Raw genomic sequence first — 22,438 nt, 5'->3', positions numbered from 1 at the left:
GAATATATTACAATAGAGGAATCTTCTCGCGAAATTCCAATCACAAACTTTCTCCTCCGAATGCGAAAATATTTTCTTGACGCCGACTTAAATAGGGAGAAACGATTACCATGATAAAATAAGGGAAATCAGAGTTCGTACCTGCGGGTAGAATTTAACAGTAGACACAGCAGCTAATACGTCTAATGACACATACTACCCTAACCAATGAGTTCAAGGCTGCTACAGTGATTCTAAATAGAACCTATAACGTAATGAAGATAACACAACTATGCAATCAACATTTAGTCACCGCAGAGATAACCAATGAGAACGTTGCGTAAGTTAGAGCTTTCGTGTACGCCCAAGACAACCACGAAATACAATATTATGCAGACCGGATCAACAAGATTCCCTTATACGGCTGGTGGTTGTTCGTATTCACAAATGCGAATACATTTCTCTACCAGTTTTGTACTATTTTTTCATTGTCTAGCCTGCCTCTTGTGGCCGAGCGGTTCTAGGCGCTTCAGTCTGGAACCGCGCGTCCGCTACGGTCGCAGGTTCGAATCCTGCCTCGGGCATGGATGTGTGTGATGTCCTTAGATTAGTTAGGTTTAAGTAGTTCTAAGTTCTAGGGGACTGATGACCTCAGATATTAAGTCCCATAGTGCTCAGAGTCATTTGAACCAATTTCATTGTCTCATATGCCAGAATATCTAGAAATTTTAAGTTAATTAATCATTTTCTTACACAAGTTTTCGGGATGCAAAGCGTTACATCTGACTGCAAATAATATATTGTCCATCTGTGACCTGTCAAAAGCCTTTGACTGTATGAACCATACCATTCTCGTAAGTAAATTAGAATATTACGGTGTCACTGGCAGTGCTGTGAAATGATTTGAGTCTTCTAACTAATAGGAAATAAACGGTGTCGTTCCAAAATGACTGTGCAGTAAGCAGTCAGTCTTCATTTGATTGGGAATTAATGACATGCGGTGTTCCTCAAGGTTCCATCTTGGGTACATTGCTTTTTATTGTGCACATTAATGACCCCTCGTCTGTTTCATTGCCGGATGCTAAATTTGTTTTCTTTGCAGGTGAAACAAACATTGCAATAAGTAGCAAGACAAGTACAGATTTAGAATTAGCTGCTAATCAAATTTTCACTGACGTCAATAAATGGCTTAAAGCTAATTCACTGTCACTAAACTTTGAAAAGATGCTCTATATGAAGTTCAGAACCTGTAAGAGATTTCTTCCAAGCATGTGTATAACATAGGAAAGACATGCAGATCGAAGAGGTTGACAATGTTAAGTTTCTGGGATTACAACCCGATAATAAATTGTTGGGAAGGACGTACCATAGAATTTCTTAAGCGCCTAAACAAGTGTATCTTTGCAGTAAGAATGATGTCAGATGTAGGACATATGAATATAAAAAAAGTTGCACTCTCTGCTTACTTTCATTGTATTATGTCATACGGGTTCATATTCCAGAGTAACCCATTAAACGCAGCAAAAGTTTTTAGTGTGCAAAAGCGTTTAATAAGACACGTTTGTGGTGTAAATTCAACATCTTATAGAATTCTGTTCATGGAATTCTGTATTCTGACCACTGTTTGTAAGTATATTTATTCTTTAATGAAATTTGTTGCAAGTAATACATCTCTGTTTTCAACCAATAACTCAATACAGAGTATCAGTACCAGGAATTACAACAATTACAACAATCCAAAATCACTTACCTTGGTCCAAAGAGTAGTCTAATATTCAGGAACACACATTTTCATTAAATTGCCATCAACCATTAAAACCTTGGCTTCAGATAAAGCACGGTTTAAACAGATTTTGAAGGACCTTTTGATAGTCCACTCCTTCTGCTCTATAGATGAATATCTTAACAGACGGTTAGGCCAACTTAAGTAAAAATGTCTCTTAGATTTCAGTTTTGACAGCACTATTGTCACAAAATCAATGTATTTTGTGTATGATAAATTTATTAATAGTGCATAACAATGTTTCATTCTGCCAGAGTATTAATTTTGTAAATATTAGGTGTTCCAGTTTACTGGAAAAACGAGAACATAAATTTTTCAGGGCGAACCCTGATTTCTCTTATTTTATCGTGGTGACAATTTCTCCCTATATAGGTGGGTCCCAACAAAATGTTTTTGCAATCGCCGGAGAAAGCTAATGATTGAAGTTTCATTAGAAGATTCCGTCAAACGAATACGCCTTTGTTTTCATTATTTCCATTCGAATTCACGTATCATGTCTGTGGCGCTATCTCCCCTATTTCGTGATAGTACAAAACGAGCCGCCCTTCCTTGAACTTTCACGATGTCATTCTTCAGTACCACCTGATCGGATCCCACACCGCACAGCAACAGAATAGGGCGGAGAAGCGTGGTGTAAGCAGCCTCTTTGGTATACCTGTTGCATCTTCCACGTGTTTTGCCAATAAATCGCAGTCTTCAGTTTGCTCTACCCACAGCTTTATCTGTGTGCTCGTTCCAATTTAGGTTGTTTGTAATTGTAATACCTAAGCGTTTAGGTGAATTTACAGCCTTCAGGTTTGTGTGACTTATAGCATAATCGAAATTTAGCGGATTTCTTTTAGTACTCGTGTGAATAACTTCACACATTTTTAAATCCGGATCAACTGCCACTTTCTGCACTATACAGATGTCTTATCTAAATCGTTTTTCAATTCGTTTTGATCATCAGATGACTTTACAAGACGGTAAATGATGGAATCATCTGCAAACAATCTAAGAGGGCTACTCAGATTGTTTCCTATGTCATTAGTATGGGCCGACCGAGGTGGCCGACCGGTTCTAGGCGCTTCAGTCTGGAACCGCGCGACCACTCCGGTCGCAGGTTCGATTCCTGCCTCGGGCATGGATATATGTGATGTCCTTTGGTTAGTTAGGTTTAAGTAGTTCTAAATCTAGGGGACTGATGACCTCAGATGTTAAGGCCCATAGTGCTCAGAGCCATTTGAACCATTTCATTAATATGGACCAGGAGCAATAGAGGGACATTAACACTTCCTTTTGGAGCCCCGGATATCACTTTTGTTTTACTCCATGTATTTTCGTCTTTTACTATGAACTGTGACCTTTCTGACAGGAAATTATGAATCCAATCGGCACAACTGAGGCGATATTCCATAGGCAAGCAGTTTGGTTACAAGGCGCTTGTGAGGAACGGTGTCGAAAGCCTTCTGGAGATCTAAAAATATGGAATCAATTTGCATCCCCTGTCGATATCACTCACTGCTTCATGAGTATAAATAGCTAGTTGTTTTTCGCCAGAACGATATTTTCTGAATCCGTTTTACGTATCAAAATGGTTCAAATGGCTCTGAGCACTATGGGACTTCACTTCTGAGGTCATCAGTCTCCTAGAACTTGGAACTGCTTAAACCTAACTATCCTAAGGACATCACACATCCATGGCAGAGGCAGGATTCGAACCTGCGAACATAGTGGTCTGGCGGTTGTAGACCGTAGCGCCTAGAACCTCTCGGCCACTCTGGCCGACTGCTATGTGTCAATAAACCGTTGTCTTTGAGGTAATTCATACTGATCGAAAACAGTGTATGTTCCAAAACCCTACTGCAAATCGCCGGCAGGTGTGGCCGAGCGGTTCTGGAACAGTGCGACCGCTACGATCGCAGGTTCGAATCCTTCCTCGGGCATGGATGTGTGTAATGTCCTTAGGTTAGTTTAAGTAGTTCTAAGTTCTAGGGGACTGATGAGCTCAGAAGTTAACTCCCATAGTGCTCAGAGCCATTTTTGAACCTACTGCAAATCGACGTTAGTGATATGGGCCTGTAATTCAGCGGATTCCTCCTTTGTGTGTTTAGGTATGGGACTTTCTGTGAACGAGCGGTTGACAAATAACCAAGGTAGTAAGTATTATACTGAAATCTTTTTATGTTTTTTATCTTATACTTTCTCAGATGTTCTACACCCGCGAGAATCATGTAATTTTTTGGGCCTTTAGAGCGAAAACTGAATCGAATGGAATCGATCAATATTTTAGCGAGTACACTATTTAATAAACTGAGTAAGAAAGGCTGGGTGTCGGTGTTTAGCCTAGGGGCCTATACCTCCTGAATACGGCCCTGTGCGGTCAGTTCCTTAAAAGTCGATGAAGGGCCGGCTGTTACGAGAAGCCTTCACATGGGCCTCCAGGGTCCAGCAGGTGGCTGTCCGGCTGCTGTTTACGCGCGCCCTCGTAACTGTTAACGGCGGGGCTCATTTCGCACCGGACACGGCAGAGGAGGCACCAGGGGCGCACGCTGGTCACGGAGCAGAGGCTGTTCGTCATTAACAGCTCGCCTCGCCTCGCGCCAGACCGCAAATTTCCAGTTGGTCTCGGCACGGGGACAGGCCGGCTTTTTCTGCGGGCGCGGATCCGGGGATCGCTCGCGGCCTTTCACCGCCAATTGCCCGCACCTGCAGGCGCCTGGCAGCCTGCCTGGGATACAGACCGGGACCCGAGACGGCAAGGGGAGGGGGCTCGGCGCCCTCTGCTCCAGCACAGGCGGCACCGGCATCGTGCCCTGCGGTACTCACCATCCTGGCACGGTCGCCACTCAGTCATTTCAAGCTAAGATCTGTTACTTTCAGATAACTGGGGTTGCCGTTAAATTTGCTTTCCGGTAACTGGTATTTTTATTTGTTCAAATGTTCGAATGTGTTTGGAATGTTATCGGACTTAAGGGGAGTACGTATGGCGGAACTGGTCAAAAAGTGACATTTTCGGATTATTATCTCTTATTAATATCTGATCTCTCCTGAATAATTTGATGCATTATTTGTTGACAAATAGCAATTGGAAGTGTAGTTTTTATCATTTCAAAGTGTGTAAAATTATCCGGTCGTTCTGCACTGACTTGCCTAAGTGTCTCTATCTCTTGAACTATTCAATCTAGAAGGCTGTGGTTTTCAGCTATTTATTCCTTGAAATCATGTTAATGTTCGTGTTAGGAGGTTGGATGCACTGTGTAAACAGAAATGGCAGTATAGCACATGCATTTTGTTTATTTACTTTGCGGTTGTCGCGTTTCATAAGTTCTGAACTGAAAACGTAGTGCTTTGGTGTGTTATTATGCGCTCTTATACCTCTTTCCAACATGTGGAAAAGAAAGGGTTGTTTTAAGAAGCGTCGTTTCCATAGAAATCAGCATATCACAAAATCTAAATAAAGTGTTTATCCTGAAATAGATTTTTCACAGACCCATGATAAGGACACGCCTACTAGTGATTCGAAGAGGAAACTTCGAGACCATGAGAATTTATTTGTTGGTAAAGATGAAAATAGTTTAGGTTATGTTCTTTTAGATTTGAGTGTGTTAGGACAAGTTTTGCAAGATGACGTGTCATGTAAGGTCTGTGGTGGGCACATTGGCATCTCTGAGAACTCATCTGCAGGGACTGGACTGGCTAACAAACTTGATATTCAGTGCGAAGTTTGCAGGCTCTCGACATCATTTTGGACTTCTGAAAAGTGCAAGAATGACTTGTTGGATTCCTGTATGGAATGAGGTGCATGGGCAAAGGATTGACTGCAGCTGAAGTATGTGCGATGCTGAACTTGCTAAACCCACCAACCAGATCAAGTAAGTACACAGAAGTAATTGTTGAATGTGTCAAATCTGCTGCTGTTGCTTCTATGAAAGCTGCTGCTAATGAAGCAGTAGAATTAAATAACATAACAGACTTACCTGTAGCAGTTGATGGCACATGGCAGAAGAGAGTTTACACATCAAAAAATGCAGTTGCAACTGTCACCAGTGAAGACACAGGTAAAGTTTTAGACATTGAAGTGCTAACTAAATACTGTCATCAGCGTAAATCAGTTGATGAAACTAGTGAAAACCATAAAACAAATTGTGCCAGAATTATGAGGGAAATTGGGGGAGGGGGGGGGGTGTTATGGAGGCTACTGCAGTTGTTTCTATGTTCAGACGTTCACAACGTGAGAGAGGTGTGTGTTACACTAAGTACTTGGGGGATGGTAATTCAAAAGCTTAGAAATCAGTAGTGAAAAGCCAACCTTATGGTAATAAGCAGATTGTTAAGATTGAATGTGTGGGCCACGTTCAAAAACGGATCGGAATACGTCTCCTAAAATTGAAGCAGACAAAAGGAAAAGAGAAGTTATCAGATGGAAAGACTAAATGGTAAAGGAAGACTTACAGACAAAAACATTGATGAACTCCAGCATTATTATGGAATGGCAATAAGAAACAATACACACGACCTAGAAGCACATGACCTACGAGCAGAGTGGGCTACATTCTTCCTCAAATCTTCCACTGATAACACACCTATACACGGTCTTTGTCCACCTGATGGTGATTCATGGTGCAAGTACCGCAAACCTCGGGCCGGGGGTAGCGAGGAACAATTTAGGCACAAAATTAGCCTACCATCTGCAGTGATGGAAGCTATTAAACCAATATATAGAGAATCAGCTCATCCTGACCTTCTTTCCAAATGTCTCAATGGTCGAACACAAAACCCGGATGAGTCTTTCAATACTGTAATTTGGGCCCGCATACCAAAAAATATCTTTGTAGGAAGGAAAACTCCATTCTTGGGTGTTTGTGATGCTGTGATAACGTTTAATGATTATATAAAGGGAAGAATTGGGGTACTTGGTATTACTCCAGCTGCCAACATACTGCAAGGCTTTCAGCGAATGGATCGACTTAGGATCATGAAAGGCCAGCGTGCAGCAGAGTAAATGACTAAAGCAGAAAGTGGCAGGAAAAGAAGGAAGCTTCTAGGTTTTCAGGATAGTCAAGAACTATCCAGATAATGCTGATTATGGGCCTGGCTGTTTCCAGAAGCTGGCATGCTTCCATGTGTAAGTTAATATCAAATAAAATGTTTGAACTTGATTTGCTGGAAATTAGCTTTTTAAAATTATTTGAGCCATTATCTCAGGAACTATTACAGATACATATCTCTAATTTTACACTATTTTACCACTTAGTATCCTGCAGCTATTGAACCTCCCAAAACATCTCTACCTCTAACAGTTTTTTTACTTACGGAAGAAAAAGTGGACTTTTAAAAGAAAATATTGAACAACATTTTTAAAAAAAAACATAACTAGCTAATTATTACTCTGTACATTTTGATTCTCGTTCAGTAATCAGAAAAGGAGTGATATTACACATCCCAAAAATTTCAGATCTCTATCTGACACAGGTTCTGAGATAATGGGTCATCAGTATTGCAAATTTAACACTGTGGGTATATGATGTACGTACTCTCCTTAAGTGCTAAGCTTACACACTACTTACCCTAAATTATCCTAAGGACAAACACACACACCCATGCCCGAGGGAGGACTCTAACCTCCGCCGGGTCCAGGCGCACAGTCCACGATTTTGATTTGTGATTCGTAAGAATTTTATATAACATTTTTACAAAACCGTCCAAATTCAGCTCACACAGTGTTATACACTGAGGTCATATACGTAGCCTTCAAATTGGTGTCTGTAACGGAGATGCATTCCAAGCAGAAAGCTGTCAGTGCGTTTCTTTTTGCGGAAAACCAGAACATCGTATGTATTCATAGGCGCCTGCAGACTGGTACTGAACAAAAGCACGGTTAGTAATTGGGCGAGGCGTCTGTCATCTGCACAAGCTGACGCACTCTTGTCCGGTCTCCCTCGTGCTGGCCGGCGCACACGGCTGCAATGTTGGAACGTGAGGACACTCTCACTCGATCTTCTTGTGGCAATGATTTACCGACAGCCATATGTATTGCAGAAATTTATTTTATTTTATGAACTTCTATATGCTACTAGTTTCGGCATTATATTGATGCCATTTTCAGGCCCCACTCGTCACAGTCGTAAAATCGCTATCCATGGAACGAGCCCAATAACTGGAGACATAGACCGACCACCAAGAGCTGTTGCAGGACGATTTGATTCACGAAACCAGTTGTATGGTTCCTTCCATGGATAGCGATTTTACGACTGTGACCAGTGGGGCCTGAAGATGGCATCAATGTAATGCCGAAACTGGTAGCAAATAGAAGTTCATAAAATAAAGTAAATTTCAACAATACATACGGCTGTTGGTAAATCATTGCAACAAGAAGTTAATGCCAGCCGTCGTGCCACGATCCATAATGGATCAACGAAGACTCTCATTCGAAGTGATTGACGGATCTTAGTCAAATATCTCGCTGCATGACAGGGCGCCTCTGTTTGCGCTAACACACTCGTCCATCGCTTGGGTTCCTCGTCGCCCAACACAAGGCTATAACCTGCAACGTAGAACCATCTGTGCGGAATTGCTTAAGGGTTACAAAGCTGATGGTTATAATGAAACATGGTTTGGTCACTTCTAACCGGAAACAAAACGGCAGTACATGCCGTGGCGCCACCCCACCTCTTCTCCGATGAAAAAGTTGAAAGCTGCACCGTCTACTGGTATTGTCATGGCGGTAGTCTTCAAGGGACTCTGAAGGGATTATCCTGCTTGATGTCCTCCGTCATGGTGCAACGATCAACTCTGAAGTGTACTGTGCTCCACTGAAGAAACAACCTTAGCGTGTTCGTCTGCATAAAAATGCAAACGAAATTCTCCTTCTCCATGACAAGTCTGTACACTCTACGGGAGGTCACAAGACCTCATTGAATTCTTATTCATCCAATCCACAGCCCGGATCTTGCACGTTCCGACTTCCATCTGATTGCCACAGTGAAGGATGCACTCCGCAGGAAACAGTACATGGACGACGAAGAGATTATCTATGTAGCAACCGCGGCCAGGGATTTTCTCTGCCTCGTGATGACTGGATATTGTGTGATGTCCATAGGTTAGTTAGGTTTAAGTAGTTCTAAGTTCTAGGAAACTGACAACCATAGATATTACGTCCCATAGTGCTCAGAGCCATTTTAACCTTTTTTTTTTATGCAGCAACGAGTATCTTCCAACGTCGGCCAGTAGAGCGATACCATGCGGGCATAAGCACTCTCGCAGTAAGGTGGCGTAAGGGCGCCGGACTGATCGTAGATCATGTTAAAAGTAGGGTTTTGCTGCCAAAAGAGTAGGGAAGAATATGGTGTACTAGAAACCTGAATAAACCACCCTGTTCCGAGGAGAAAAGTGTTGCTTTACTTCTTGAACACCCCCCTTAGGGACTCTTTTTACATGCTGGCGACCAAATAATCTTTGGAAATACAGGGGATGTTCTGCAGATCTTGGTACTCTGGGGTCCCAAAATTGACTGTAAACGTAACTGAAGACGAAAGTAACGGCATTCAGGGGAAAAAATGCCGTGAGAACGGAACTCGTCATTCACGGGAAAATATTATGTAGGATGTGGTAAATCGTATGATAGAAGCACTGAAGTAAAGGACAGATTAAGTATATGCTTCTGCGTGAAACTGTAAGAAGTACGTTAAAGAATATTCGTAAAGAGACTTCAGTGGAGCCGGCCGGTGTGTCCGAGCGGTTCTAGGCCCTTCAGTGTGGAACCACGCGACTGGTACTGTAGGAGGATCGAATCCTGCCTCGGGCATGGACGTGTGTGATGTCATAGTTTAGATATGTTAAAGTAGTTCCAAGGTCTATGGGACTGATGACCTCGGAAGTTAAGTCCATAGTTCCGACCTAAATATGGAAAAACGATCACCACGATAAAGTAAGGGAAATTAGAGCTCTAACGGATCGATATAGGTGTTTGTCCTTTCCGCGCGCTATACGAGACTGGAATAATAGAGAATTTTGAAGGTGGTTCGATGAACCCTCGGCCAGGCACTTAAATGTGATTAGCAGAGTATCCATGTACAAGTTGATGTAGATGATACAAAACAAGGTACTAAAGTTAGCGCGGAAGTACCGAAATTAGCACAAGACCTGCGGGTAGAACCTCGCAGTAGACACAGCAGCTAATACGTCTAATGACACATCTTACCGTAACCAATAAGTTCAAGGCTGCTACAGTGATTCTAAATAGAGCGTATAATGCAATGAAGATAACACAATTATGCAATCAACATTTAGTTACCGCAGAGATAACCAATATGAACATTGTGTAACTGAGAGCATTCACGTACGCCCAGTACAACCACGAAAAACAGTATTATGCAGACCACATCAGCGAGATCGTGCTCCGGAACAAATTTTCACTGTCGTCTTTCCCTTATTTAGCTGATGGTCGTTCGTATTCACAAATGCGATACATTTCATGTACCAGTTTTGTACTGTTCTTTCAATGTATCATATGCCAGACTAACTAGAAATTTTAAGTTAATTAATCATTTTCTTACACAGGTTTTCGGGATGGAAAGGGTTACATCTGACTGCAAATAATATATTGTCCAAGTCACAGTTTGGATTCACTAAGGGTTCTGATATAGAGAAAGCTTAATTCAATAGATAATAAATCACAGACTACTGACTTTTGAACCATTTGAAATTCAGTGGATTTTTACATAACAACAGCAGTCCCTAGTTTAACGTATAATAAGGAATCACGAGTAAAGTGAAAATAAGATCAATAAGTACACGCAATTGAAATGTGATATTTAAGATCAGTAAAAGGATGTTTAAGATAGTACAGAATAAGGAATGACTATACTTGTCATAGTGCAGAATAAGGAGTGACTATACTTGTCAGGAGCTTAAAACAATCGTCCTTAATGACAATATAACCGATTACAGGAAAAAGGGGAAAATCACATGGATAAAATATAGGAAAAATGCCTCTCACTGAGTCTTAATCATCATGCAGCGATTACAGTTGACCTTTTACAAGACATCTGCACTTACGTATCACGAACACAGAAATGGAAGTGTAATCGTTTTCTTTGGCCAGCTTTTAAAGAAGTCTTTCGCACATTGTGGACCTGAAGTGTTTCGCACCACTGCGTCTGCTAGTTTCCAAACCAGTTTTTTGTTGACCCTGCCCCAGTAGTCGCATCGATTAATACCAGCTATTAGTCTTGTCACGTTCAGGTCCATTACATTTCGTTAGGACCTTACGTCACCAGTATGGTGCCTTGCAAGTAGTCTCCAAACTCGGTTGCCATTTCTTATACAGTGCATGCTGTTTAGTATGTCCATGGGTTACTATCATTATCATTACAATTATTAACATTATTATAATCGATGGAAATGTGGAAACATCAGTAGAGTGATTGCACGTACCAGGGGGTGGGAGAGACATCGATCCACCGCGGAAAAGATGGAAGGAGGCTGGAACGGGTGAAAGGCCCTGTGCTTGAGGGAAAGTACAATAAGAAGCTGTGGACCCGTTCGCAGGACATATGTTTACTTCGGTGCAGCAGTACAAGTACGAAACTTTGACTTGATGCACAGTTCAGTTGCATTAATGTGATTACCGCCTATGTTCGACATCAACAACCGATAACCACAGGCGGCAGATAGAAACAGCAGCAGTGGAGGATATACACAGTGGAGAAAAATTCCCATACTCGGAAATCTCAGTACGATTCCTCACATACTAGCAGCACAAAAATGCCTCTCACTAAATTTCATCTTACGCATTTTTCCGCCAGTAAGGTAACAACTACTCATATCAGGAGTTACCAGTATCTCTGTGCAGTTGGTGCAGGGGACAGCGTTTTTGGTTTGCATGTAGGAGGTCGAGGGTTCGCTTCTGGCTGGAGGCGTGTTTCTTTTAAACTGCTAAATGTAGTCTGCGTGGTAAGTTACCTGGAGTCTTAATCATCATGCAGCGATTACAGTTGACCTTTTACAAGACATCTGCACTTACGTATCACGAACACAGAAATGGAAGTGTAATCGTTTTCTTTGGCCAGCTTTTAAAGAAGTCTTTCGCACATTGTGGACCTGAAGTGTTTCGCACCACTGCGTCTGCTAGTTTCCAAACCAGTTTTTTGTTGACCCTGCCCCAGTAGTCGCATCGATTAATACCAGCTATTAGTCTTGTCACGTTCAGGTCCATTACATTTCGTTAGGACCTTACGTCACCAGTATGGTGCCTTGCAAGTAGTCTCCAAACTCGGTTGCCATTTCTTATACAGTGCATGCTGTTTAGTATGTCCATGGGTTACTGTCATTATCATTACAATTATTAACATTATTATAATCGATGGAAATGTGGAAACATCAGTTCCATTCCCGAGTAAATGCAGAATAGGTGTGGGTTATGAAACAATGTGTATTACAGTACTACATGACAGAATGAAATTGGCAAATAACAACAAATACGTCCCGATCCAGGCTCGAACCCTCAATATCCTACATGCAAACCCAGAACACCATCCACTACATCAACTGCACAGACCTAACGCTCTCTCCTGACAGACGCAGTAGCCGTACATGTGATTACGATATTGCCAGGTCTCCAGACTATACAACGTCCATTTACTGGCGGAAAAAAGTGCAGGCCGAAATTTTGTGACAGACGTTTTTTGTATTGCTAGTAGGTAAGGTCCAAAAGAATATAATAATTCCAATCCCAAAGAAAGTAGGTGCTGGCAAATGTAAAAATTAGCCGGCCGGTGTGGCCGTGCGGTTCTAGGGGCTTCAGTGGGGAACCGCGTGACCGCTACGGTCGCAGGTTCGAATCCTGCTTCGGGCATGGATATGTGTGATTTCCTTAGGTTAGTTAGGTTTAAGTAGTTCTAAGTTCTAGGTGACTGATGACCACAGATGTTAAATCCGATAATGCTCGGAGTCATTTGGCCCAAATGTGAAAATTATCGAACTATCAGTTTAATAAGTCACAGCTGCAAAATACTAACGCGAATTGTTTACAGGCGAATGGAAAAACTGGTTGTAGCCGACCTCGGGGAAGAGTAGTTTGGATTCCGTAGAAACAATGAAACACGTGAGGCAATACTTACCTTACGGCTCACCATGAAAAAAAGATTAAGGAAAGGCAAACCCACGTTCCTAGCATTTGTAGACTTAGAGAAAGCTTTTGATAATATTGACTAGAATTATCTCTTTCAAAGGTGGCAGGGGTAAAATACAGAGAGCAAAAGGCTATTTACAATTTGCGCAGAAACCAGATGGCAGTTATAAGAGTCGAGGGACATGAAAGGGAAGCAGGGAAGGGAGTGAGACAGGGTTGTACCCTCTCTCCGATGTTGTTCAATCCGTATATTGAGCAAGCAGTAAAGGAAACAAAATTATTAAAATCCATGGAGAAGAAATAAAAGCTTTGAGGTTCGCCGATGACATTGTAATTCTGTCAAAGATAGCAAAGGACTTGGAAGATTAGTTGAACGGAATGGACAGTGTCTTGAAAGGAGGATATAAGATGAACATCAACAAAAGCAGGGTAATGGAATGTAGTCGAACTAAATCGGGTGATGCTGAGGGTATTAGATTAGGAAATGAGACACTTAAAGTAGTAAAAGAGTTTTGCTATTTGTGGGAGCAAAATGACTAATGACGGTCGAAGTAGAGAGGATATAAAATGTAGACTGGCAATGGCAAGGAAAGCGTTTCTGAAGAAGAGGAATTTGTTAACATCGAGTATAGATTTAAGTGCGTGGATGTCGTTTCTGAAATTGTTTGTATGGAGTGTAGCCATGTATGGAAGTGAAACGTGGACGATAAATAGTTTGGAAAAGAAGAGAATAGACGCTTTCGAAATGTGGTGCTACAGAAGAATGCTGAAGATTAGATGGGTAGAACTAATGAGCAGACATTGAATAGGATTGGGGAGAAGAGGAGTTTGTGGCACAACTTGACTAGAAGAAGGGATCGGTTGGTAGGACATGTTCTGAGGCATCAAGGCATGACCAATTTAGTATTGGAGGGCAGCGAGGAGGGTAAAAATCGTAGAGGGAGACCAAGAGATGAATACACTAAGCAGATTCAGAAGGATGTAGGCTGCAGTAGGTACTGCGAGGTGAAGAAGCTTGCACAGGATACAGTAGCATGGAGAGCTGCATTAACCCAATCTCAGGACTGACGACCACAACAAACTGTATGGAAGTAATAGTGCTGCGAAGTTCGAGTTCGCGAATTTTTCTGCACCCTGTTTTATGAAGACGGTCTTGGTTGGCTGCGGAAAGCAGTGCAGTCGAGTGAATTATCTGAGAGCCAGAGGGGCACGTGCACTGGCGTTCGAGCCACGGCTGGAGGCATTTGCGAAAAAACCGGCTCCGAGGTAACTGTGGTGCACTGAGGGCCACAGATGACAGGGGATGAACGATGGCTATGGAGATGGGTAAGGGAGAATAGACGTGGAATTCTTCACCAACTTACGGTAAGAGAAAGGGTAATGTATACGTGTGTATGATAAACTGTTTCTCCCGAAAATTTCCCTCCTTCATACCTCCTCTGTGTTACCGCAGATGGCACGCGAGGTGTCTACTTGCTCCCACCGCTCTGAGTTGGATGCGTAAGTTCTAATAAATGTTCACGAACCTGCAGTTTTCTGCAGATGTTGTCCCCTGCAGAGGAAACATCACGCAGGTCGTGAATCCGTTAACTGCAGCCTGTGAGAAACTCTTAGCGAGGAATTAGTGTTATTAAATTTTCAATTCCAGTAGAGCGTCGATTAACCGAAGTAATTGGGGGACATGGCTGTTCGGAAAACTGGTTTGTTCGGATAATCGAAGTGTACATGTTTATTTGCCAAAAAGTACTATACAGTAAATTTATTCTTCATCTCTTTTAGTATTACAAAGTAACATACAAAGACAACTTCAGTAGGAATATATCGTATGTGGCACAGTTTATTAAACAAAAATATATACATATTACATACGCATTTTGCATGAACAATACACACAGTATACAAAATTAAGGTTTAAAAAATCCTTTATTTTGGTCTGTCTAAGCAAGCTTACACGCTTGCGAGCAGCTAAGTCACGTACGTTTTTCATTACAGATATCTGAAACTGGTCACTTTCATCTTGGGCTTAAAGCCATCGCAACGCAGTATGTAAACAAGTGAACGCCTCAGAAGCTGTTGATATACTTTCATCTTCACTTTCTGGAGCACTGATTGATGAGATGCTGGTGGTGTCATCTTTATCAGTGACGACGTTTACAATCTCGCTGTCCTGCATGATTTGGTGTCCTGGATCTGCATGATCATGAACGTCTTGTTCATCACATTCGTGTCAATGTATTGCTTGGTTTGGGAGTGAGGGGTATGATGGACGGTAGGGTGGGAGAGTAACAGGTGCGAGCGAGTACACAGTTCGGTTAAGCGGTCGTTCGGTTGACCGACGTTCGGGTAATCGACGCTCTACTGTAGTTTGTTTATATGGGATGTCACTCGCTTTATATTGGCAGAACACGAGAAACTACACAATTCCATTCCACTTTAGAGTCACAACTAATTTCTATTCTTCAATAAAACAATGAACTGCGTATTTCCGTAATTTATTTCACACTGTTCTCAACTATATGTCAATATAATCATACATTGCTAATAAAGTTATAACCTGATGCAGACCGCAGCAGACTACATGTCGAACCACTTCGCCCGCCATCCAAGTTATTCGCGGAGAGCTCCGAAATGCTTCGTCTGCATTTTCATTCAGCAGTTGCTTATTATTCTGCTGGTTCTTAGTACTTGTGAAATAATGGAATGGTGGCACGTTGTTGAGAGATGCTTTAATATGCAACGCAAGTAAATACGCTGTTTAGTTAGTCTAACACCAACAACAGAAGATTATCATTGTACTTCCGAACGTAGCAGCCAGTGTCGGAGAAAGACCACAATTTAGACGGTTTTGTCACGATACCCGTACCGAACAAACCATCTGTCATCGGCACCTAACACAAAATTACATCATCTTGCCACTTCTGTCTTGTCTGCTGTTCTAAGAATAGCTTCCTGTAACCGAATATGATGGCTACAAAGCCAGAAATATTACACATTCCCCTCCTTCTGTGATTTAGAAAAAGTGGGAGGTTCTCGCAGAAAACAACCAACTTTGGAAATAAACACATATTGATTTGAATTTTTAGAAGTTTTTCAGCTGTTCTCTAATTTTTCATTCTAAGATTACAGATGTACTTATATACTCATGGGCTTAATACTTTTCTGATTAGAAAAAACTAATTGTTACCCTCATTAAATTGGTGTATACCTGTGTGTCCCAAAATCATTAATACTTAGTTACACTTTCTATACTAATTACGGTAATCTTTATATAATAAATATTTCAAATAATCATCATTCTGTACCTTTGTGTTGTTAGTAGTGTTTTGCTAATTTACAATCTTTCATTTCTGCTATAATACTCTACAGCTGTGTATTATCTCCTAGGCAAGTGTCATTCACAATATATTGCTGTTAAGGTACTAACGGTGCATTGCTGTCTTTTAAATCCAACAAAATATTTCTCGAGAAGAATTTACATTGTTATTCACTTTCGACACATTGCCGTTATTTAAAACACACCAACTGCTAGACCACTACTTTAGGCGCATTGCCGTCTTTTCAATTCGATGAAACGTCATTTACACTTTTTATCACTATTACGTCGGCACCACGCCGTCCTGTACATAATTGTGTTTCAATGCGTCGTTCAGACGTCCACTTCACACGCTTTCAAATAAAGTAAACACACACCTATATATTTCAGAAATACGCGGAGACGGAAGAGCATTAAACTGACATCTTTTACCAGAACATACATAAGCAGCCCCTCTCAGAAACCCATACTGATTATTCTGTTGTCCGTGATGTAGTCTTGCATTCTGAAACTCCGAACTTTCCGAACTGGTGTTAAGTTCATTAACTTTCAGTCCATTCTCCCTTCTCCAGCCTCAGCATGCAGCTCCGGTACAATTCCATGAAACAATACAAAATGCGTTAAACTAGTTTCCTAAAAATTTAACAGACATGTTCTCATACAGTGTTGCAATATAAATACATAATACGTAATGTTTTGCTTTGATTGTGTTTATAAACAATGCATCGTACTACGATAAAGGTTTATCAGTGTTTTTGTAGTGGTCACAGGCGTAGCTACATACAGCTGGGTCACTGACCTTCGCACTCTTTAAGAGCTCTGTGCTCACACCATCCGTTGCTACTGACACAGTTCGGTACTGACTCAAGCTACTAGCCGGCGTCACCCGCTATTCTCTTTAAATCTTACCTACGGAGTCTAACAACTGCGATTCACAGACACATTGAATGAAACTTTCAGAATCTTGTTTCAAGCATAAAGCACAAACATTCATTTACCAAATCGTTGAGCGGGATTAGCCGAGCGGTCTATGGCGCTGCAGTCATGGACTGTGCGGCTGGTCCCGGTGGAGGTTCGAGTCCTCCCTCGGGCATGGGTGTGTATGTTTGTCCTTAAGATAATGTAGGTTAAGTAGTGTGTAAGCTTAGGGACTGATGATATTAGCAGTTAACTCCCATAAGATTTCACACGCATTTGAACATTTTTGAACCATATCGTTGCTTCATTCTACAGTACGTGGTATCATTCCTTCTGTATCTGTTAGGTGTTGTTGCAAACAGTACTTGTGGAACGGTATTCATACACTGATTGTGAATTTTCTAATGCCTTTCATATACGAACATTGTGTGACTTTGAAATGTCTAAGGGCTAATTAACTTATTCTTGGCAGGACCTTTAAAATGTTCACATGTGTGTGAAACCTTATGGGACTTTAACTGCTAGGGTCATCAGTCGCTAAGCTTACACACTACTTAACCTAAAGTATCCTAAGGACCAACACACACTCCCATGCCCGAGGGAGGACTCGAACCTCTGCCGGGATCAGCCATACAGTCCATGACTGCAGCGCCTCAGACCGCTCGGCTAATCCCGAGCGGCGCTGGACCTTTATTCTACATTCGTTTCATACTCGTATTTAGTTCCCCGTTCGTGTTTTTTACTCTCTGTGCTTCATATTACGTGACCTTCTATTTAAACCTTGTTTACTACGTTCATGTCTTTTATGAAATTTCCATGTTAGTGTTGTGTCCTATGTCGACAATATGTCTACTCCCTCGTACTTCATAAAGCAGGTAGCGGAAAGCACTTCGCCTATAAACACTACGTAACGGCCGATTTGCTTGTCGCCTTTTGCTTTTCCTCACTCACTCTTCATTAATGATTGGCCGACTTCCCTGTCACCCAGAAACCATACTTTCTATGTAAATAAATAGCCGACTCTTTTCTCTCTTCGTAAATAATTTGTCGACTATTCTGTCGACTAATAACCACAAGTCTCCATTTATCATAAACGTCTTTGGCAGGACAAGTCCTAGCCAATCAGTGTATCACAATTCATTACAGTGGAAACAATTGCGTCGTTTCAATTCATACTGAAGAGTAACGATATGTCTTTTTTGACTCAATATGAACATCATCTCAAGACAAAATTTAGTTATCTCCATTATCTTTCCCACCAGAATTTCTTTTATTTTACATTGTCATGCTCACCTACCTGGTTTAGCGTCGTCAACTTCTTCTGCTGCCTTCAGCTTATTTATTTAGCGTTATTTCACCTGTGCTATATATAATAGCCCCCGTCTTGCTTTCCTGTTCTTAAAATATTTTCAGGCATAAAGGTTTATGTATTGTTGTTGTATTTAAAAAAATTTCCACTACAAACTTCATAATACGTTTTTTGTCATATGTCTTAACATTATCCTGGTGTCTTGTAAATGAATACTGCGTTCTCTGGCCGGTGTATCTGTAATCCTATACCTAGTATATTGTGGCCTCTCACATACCTTCAGATGTGTGTTTTTTCGCCCATGATATGATGTTTAGTCTGGTGGGTTACTTTGTTTTTCTCATAGCTTGTTTCTTTGTTGTCACGTTCAGCATTCAGTGTACGGAAATTTTCTCATCTTCGACAGTGAGGAATGTTAAAGAAGACAGATAATAGATCTGAATTAAAGTAGAGGAAGAACTAACGGCAGGAAATGAAAATGAAGTATGTTGTCAGTTAACTCGGGCACCTTGTAATCGTCAGTTACCTAGCAATACAAAGAACGTTTTTGCCCTCTGAGGTTAGCATTGATAATATGTTGTGGCGGTATTTCCGTATTAGAATGAGGCTGTCCATTGAAAACTTTGTCAAATTCAACCTCGTAATTTACCCCCATATGATGCTTCTTAGATCTGAACTGATAACTTTGTCTCCCACAGACGAATGCATTATACGTCTGACCATTTTCTGCCAGCAGCCTCTGAGAGACGTTGGCTGTCAACTCTATGTTTATTGATATGTTGACACCACTGAACTGCGGTATGGGACCTTCCAGTACGTTACTCCCACCTAATTACGTTCCAGTAACATTTTCACCACCAAATCCTCTGCTCACGACTACTTTACGCATCGCTCTGTCTTGTGTGCTCCAAGATCAGTCTTCATTCAAGAACACTTGAACAAGTTCTTTATGTGTTTTACATGTGTTACTGACCCCTGTTTCGCATGATTTTGCTTCTTCTTCCGACCTACTCGCCACAAATTCGAGTTTGCGGTTGTGCAGTCATGTGTTCAGGAATGATGCACTCAAACTGCCCATTAGAGGCTATAGTGGGTGTATAGTTCGATAGAAGAATCTTGGAATTTATACGGATTAGCGTAATTTGCTGTCTCACTTACATGAACCATACGGTGATTTATTTCTTGTTTACACCAGATTTCTACTCTTTGTTTAACTTCGTCTTCTCTTTTATCTTGCATCTCAAGAAGTGCTTTTTGCTCTACAAGAGCAAGAGGATTCCGCATGTGACATATTACGACTATGTATTTCCTGGTTATTTTTGGTACTCTGTAAATTACTCGTGAGACCATTGCTTTGCAGTTCTTACATTGCTAATATCATTAATTGTTGTTTGAACCATCCCATTTTGATCAAATGGTTCAAATGGCTCTGAGCGCTACGGGACTTAAGTTTTGAGGTCATCAGTCCCCTAAAACTTAGAACTACTTAAACCTAACTAACCTATGGACATCACACACATCCATGCCCGAGGCAGAATTCGAACCTGAGACCATTGCGGTCGTGTGGTTCCAGACTGGAGCGTCTAGAACCGCTCGGCCACCTCGGCCGGCTCCACTGAAGTCTCTTTACGAATATTCTTTAATGTCCTTCTTACGGTTCCACGCAAAAGTATATACTTAATTTTTTCTTTACTTTAGTGCTTCTATCATGTGATTTACCACATACTGCATAATGGAAAAAAGAACACATTGACACCGGTGTGTCAGACCCACCATACTTGCTCCGGACACTGCGAGAGGGCTGTACAAGCAATGATCACACGCACGGCACAGCGGACACACCAGGAACCGCGGTGTTGGCCGTCGAATGGCGCTAGCTGCGCAGCATTTGTGCACCGCCGCCGTCAGTGTCAGCCAGTTTGCGTGGCATATGGAGCTCCATCGCAGTCTTTAACACTGGTAGCATGCCGCGACAGCGTGGACGTGAACCGTATGTGCAGTTGAAGGACTTTGAGCGAGGGCGTATAGTGGGCATGCGGGAGGCCGGGTGGACGTACCGCCGAATTGCTCAACAAGTGGGGCGTGAGGTCTCCACAGTACATCGATGTTGTCGCCAGTGGTCGGCGGAAGGTGCACGTGCCCGTCGACCTGGGACCGGACCGCAGCGACGCACGGATGCACGCCAAGACCGTAGGATCCTACGCAGTGCCGTAGGGGACCGCACCGCCACTTCCCAGCAAATTAGGGACACTGTTGCTCCTGGGGTATCGGCGAGGACCATTCGCAACCGTCTCCATGAAGCTGGGCTACGGTCCCGCACACTGTTAGGCCGTCTTCCGCTCACGCCCCAACATCGTGCAGCCCGCCTTCAGTGGTGTCGCGACAGGCGTGAATGGAGGGACGAATGGAGACGTGTCGTCTTCAGCGATGAGAGTCGCTTCTGCCTTGGTGCCAATGATGGTCGTATGCGTGTTTGGCGCCGTGCAGGTGAGCGCCACAATCAGGAGTGCATACGACCGAGGCACACAGGGCCAACACCCGGCATCATTGTGTGGGGAGCGATCTCCTACACTGGCCGTACACCTCTGGTGATCGTCGAGGGGACACTGAATAGTGCACGGTACATCCAAACCGTCATCGAACCCATCGTTCTACCATTCCTAGACCGGCAAGGGAACTTGCTGTTCCAACAGGACAATCAACGTCCTCATGTATCCCGTGCCACCCAACGTGCTCTAGAAGGTGTAAGTCAACTACCCTGGCCAGCAAGATCTCCGGATCTGTCCCCTATTGAGCATGTTTGGGACTGGATGAAGCGTCGTCTCACGCGGTCTGCACGTCCAGCACGAACGCTGGTCCAACAGAGGCACTAGGTGGAAATGGCATGGCAAGCCGTTCCACGGGACTACATCCAGCATCTCTACGATCGTCTCCATGGGAGAATAGCAGCCTGCATTGCTGCGAAAGGTGGATATACACTGTACTAGTGCCGACATTGTGCATGCTCTGTTGCCTGTGTCTATGTGCCTGTGGTTCTGTCAGTGTGATCATGTGATGTATCTGACCCCAGGAATGTGTCAATAAAGTTTCCCCTTCCTGGGACAATGAATTCACGGTGTTCTTATTTCAATTTCCAGGAGTGTATTTTTCCGCGAATGACGAGCTCCGTTCTCACGGCATTTTTTGCCCTGAATGACGCTACTTTCGTCTTCAGTTACGTTTACTGGCAATATGGGGAACCCAGCGTACCAAGATCTGCAGAACATCACCTGTTTTGATCCTACAAATTCTTATCTAACTTTCAGATTTCATGGTCGATATTTTGATTTATGTCTGACTTACATAACTAATTTTTTACCACTTTCTTTGTTTCACAATTTATTTTCATACTATATCCCTCAGTTTTAGCTTCGAAATGTTTCCGATACCACTAGCGCACTGTTCTCAACTATATGTTCATATAACCATGTAATAACCATGTCAGTCTTAACCTGATGTCGACAGCGGCAGACAACATGGCGAACCAGCTCTGATCTTACAGCCGAACCACTTTGCCCGCCATCCAATTTAGGCACGATCCGGATATCTCGGAAGTGCTTGGACCGTCTTTTCGTTCAGTAGTTGTTTGTTATTCTGTTGGTTATTAATACTTGTGAAATAATGAAATGATAGCACGCTATTGAGAGATGCTTTAATATGAAACGCACGTAAATACTCTATTTAGTTTTCGTAATATTAATAACAGAAGATTATCATTTTGATGTGCGACTTTCGAACGCAGAAGCCAAGCGCGGAGAAGGGCCACAATTTAGGCGGTCTTTCTCACTATACCCGTACCGAACAAACCGCCCGTCATCGGTACCGCACACCACATTACGACATCTTACCACAGCTGCCTTCTCAACTGCTCTAAGAAGAGCTTCTTGTGCCTGAATATGATGGTCGCGAAGCCTGAAACATTAAAAACTGGTGATTAAAATTCTTCTGGGTATTATGCCGCGTCATTTCTAAGAACTAACAACA

This window comes from Schistocerca gregaria, chromosome 9, assembly GCF_023897955.1.
Source record: "Schistocerca gregaria isolate iqSchGreg1 chromosome 9, iqSchGreg1.2, whole genome shotgun sequence".
In the NCBI taxonomy this organism is placed as follows: Eukaryota; Metazoa; Arthropoda; class Insecta; order Orthoptera; family Acrididae; genus Schistocerca; species Schistocerca gregaria.
Note: the sequence above shows the minus strand (reverse complement) of the source record.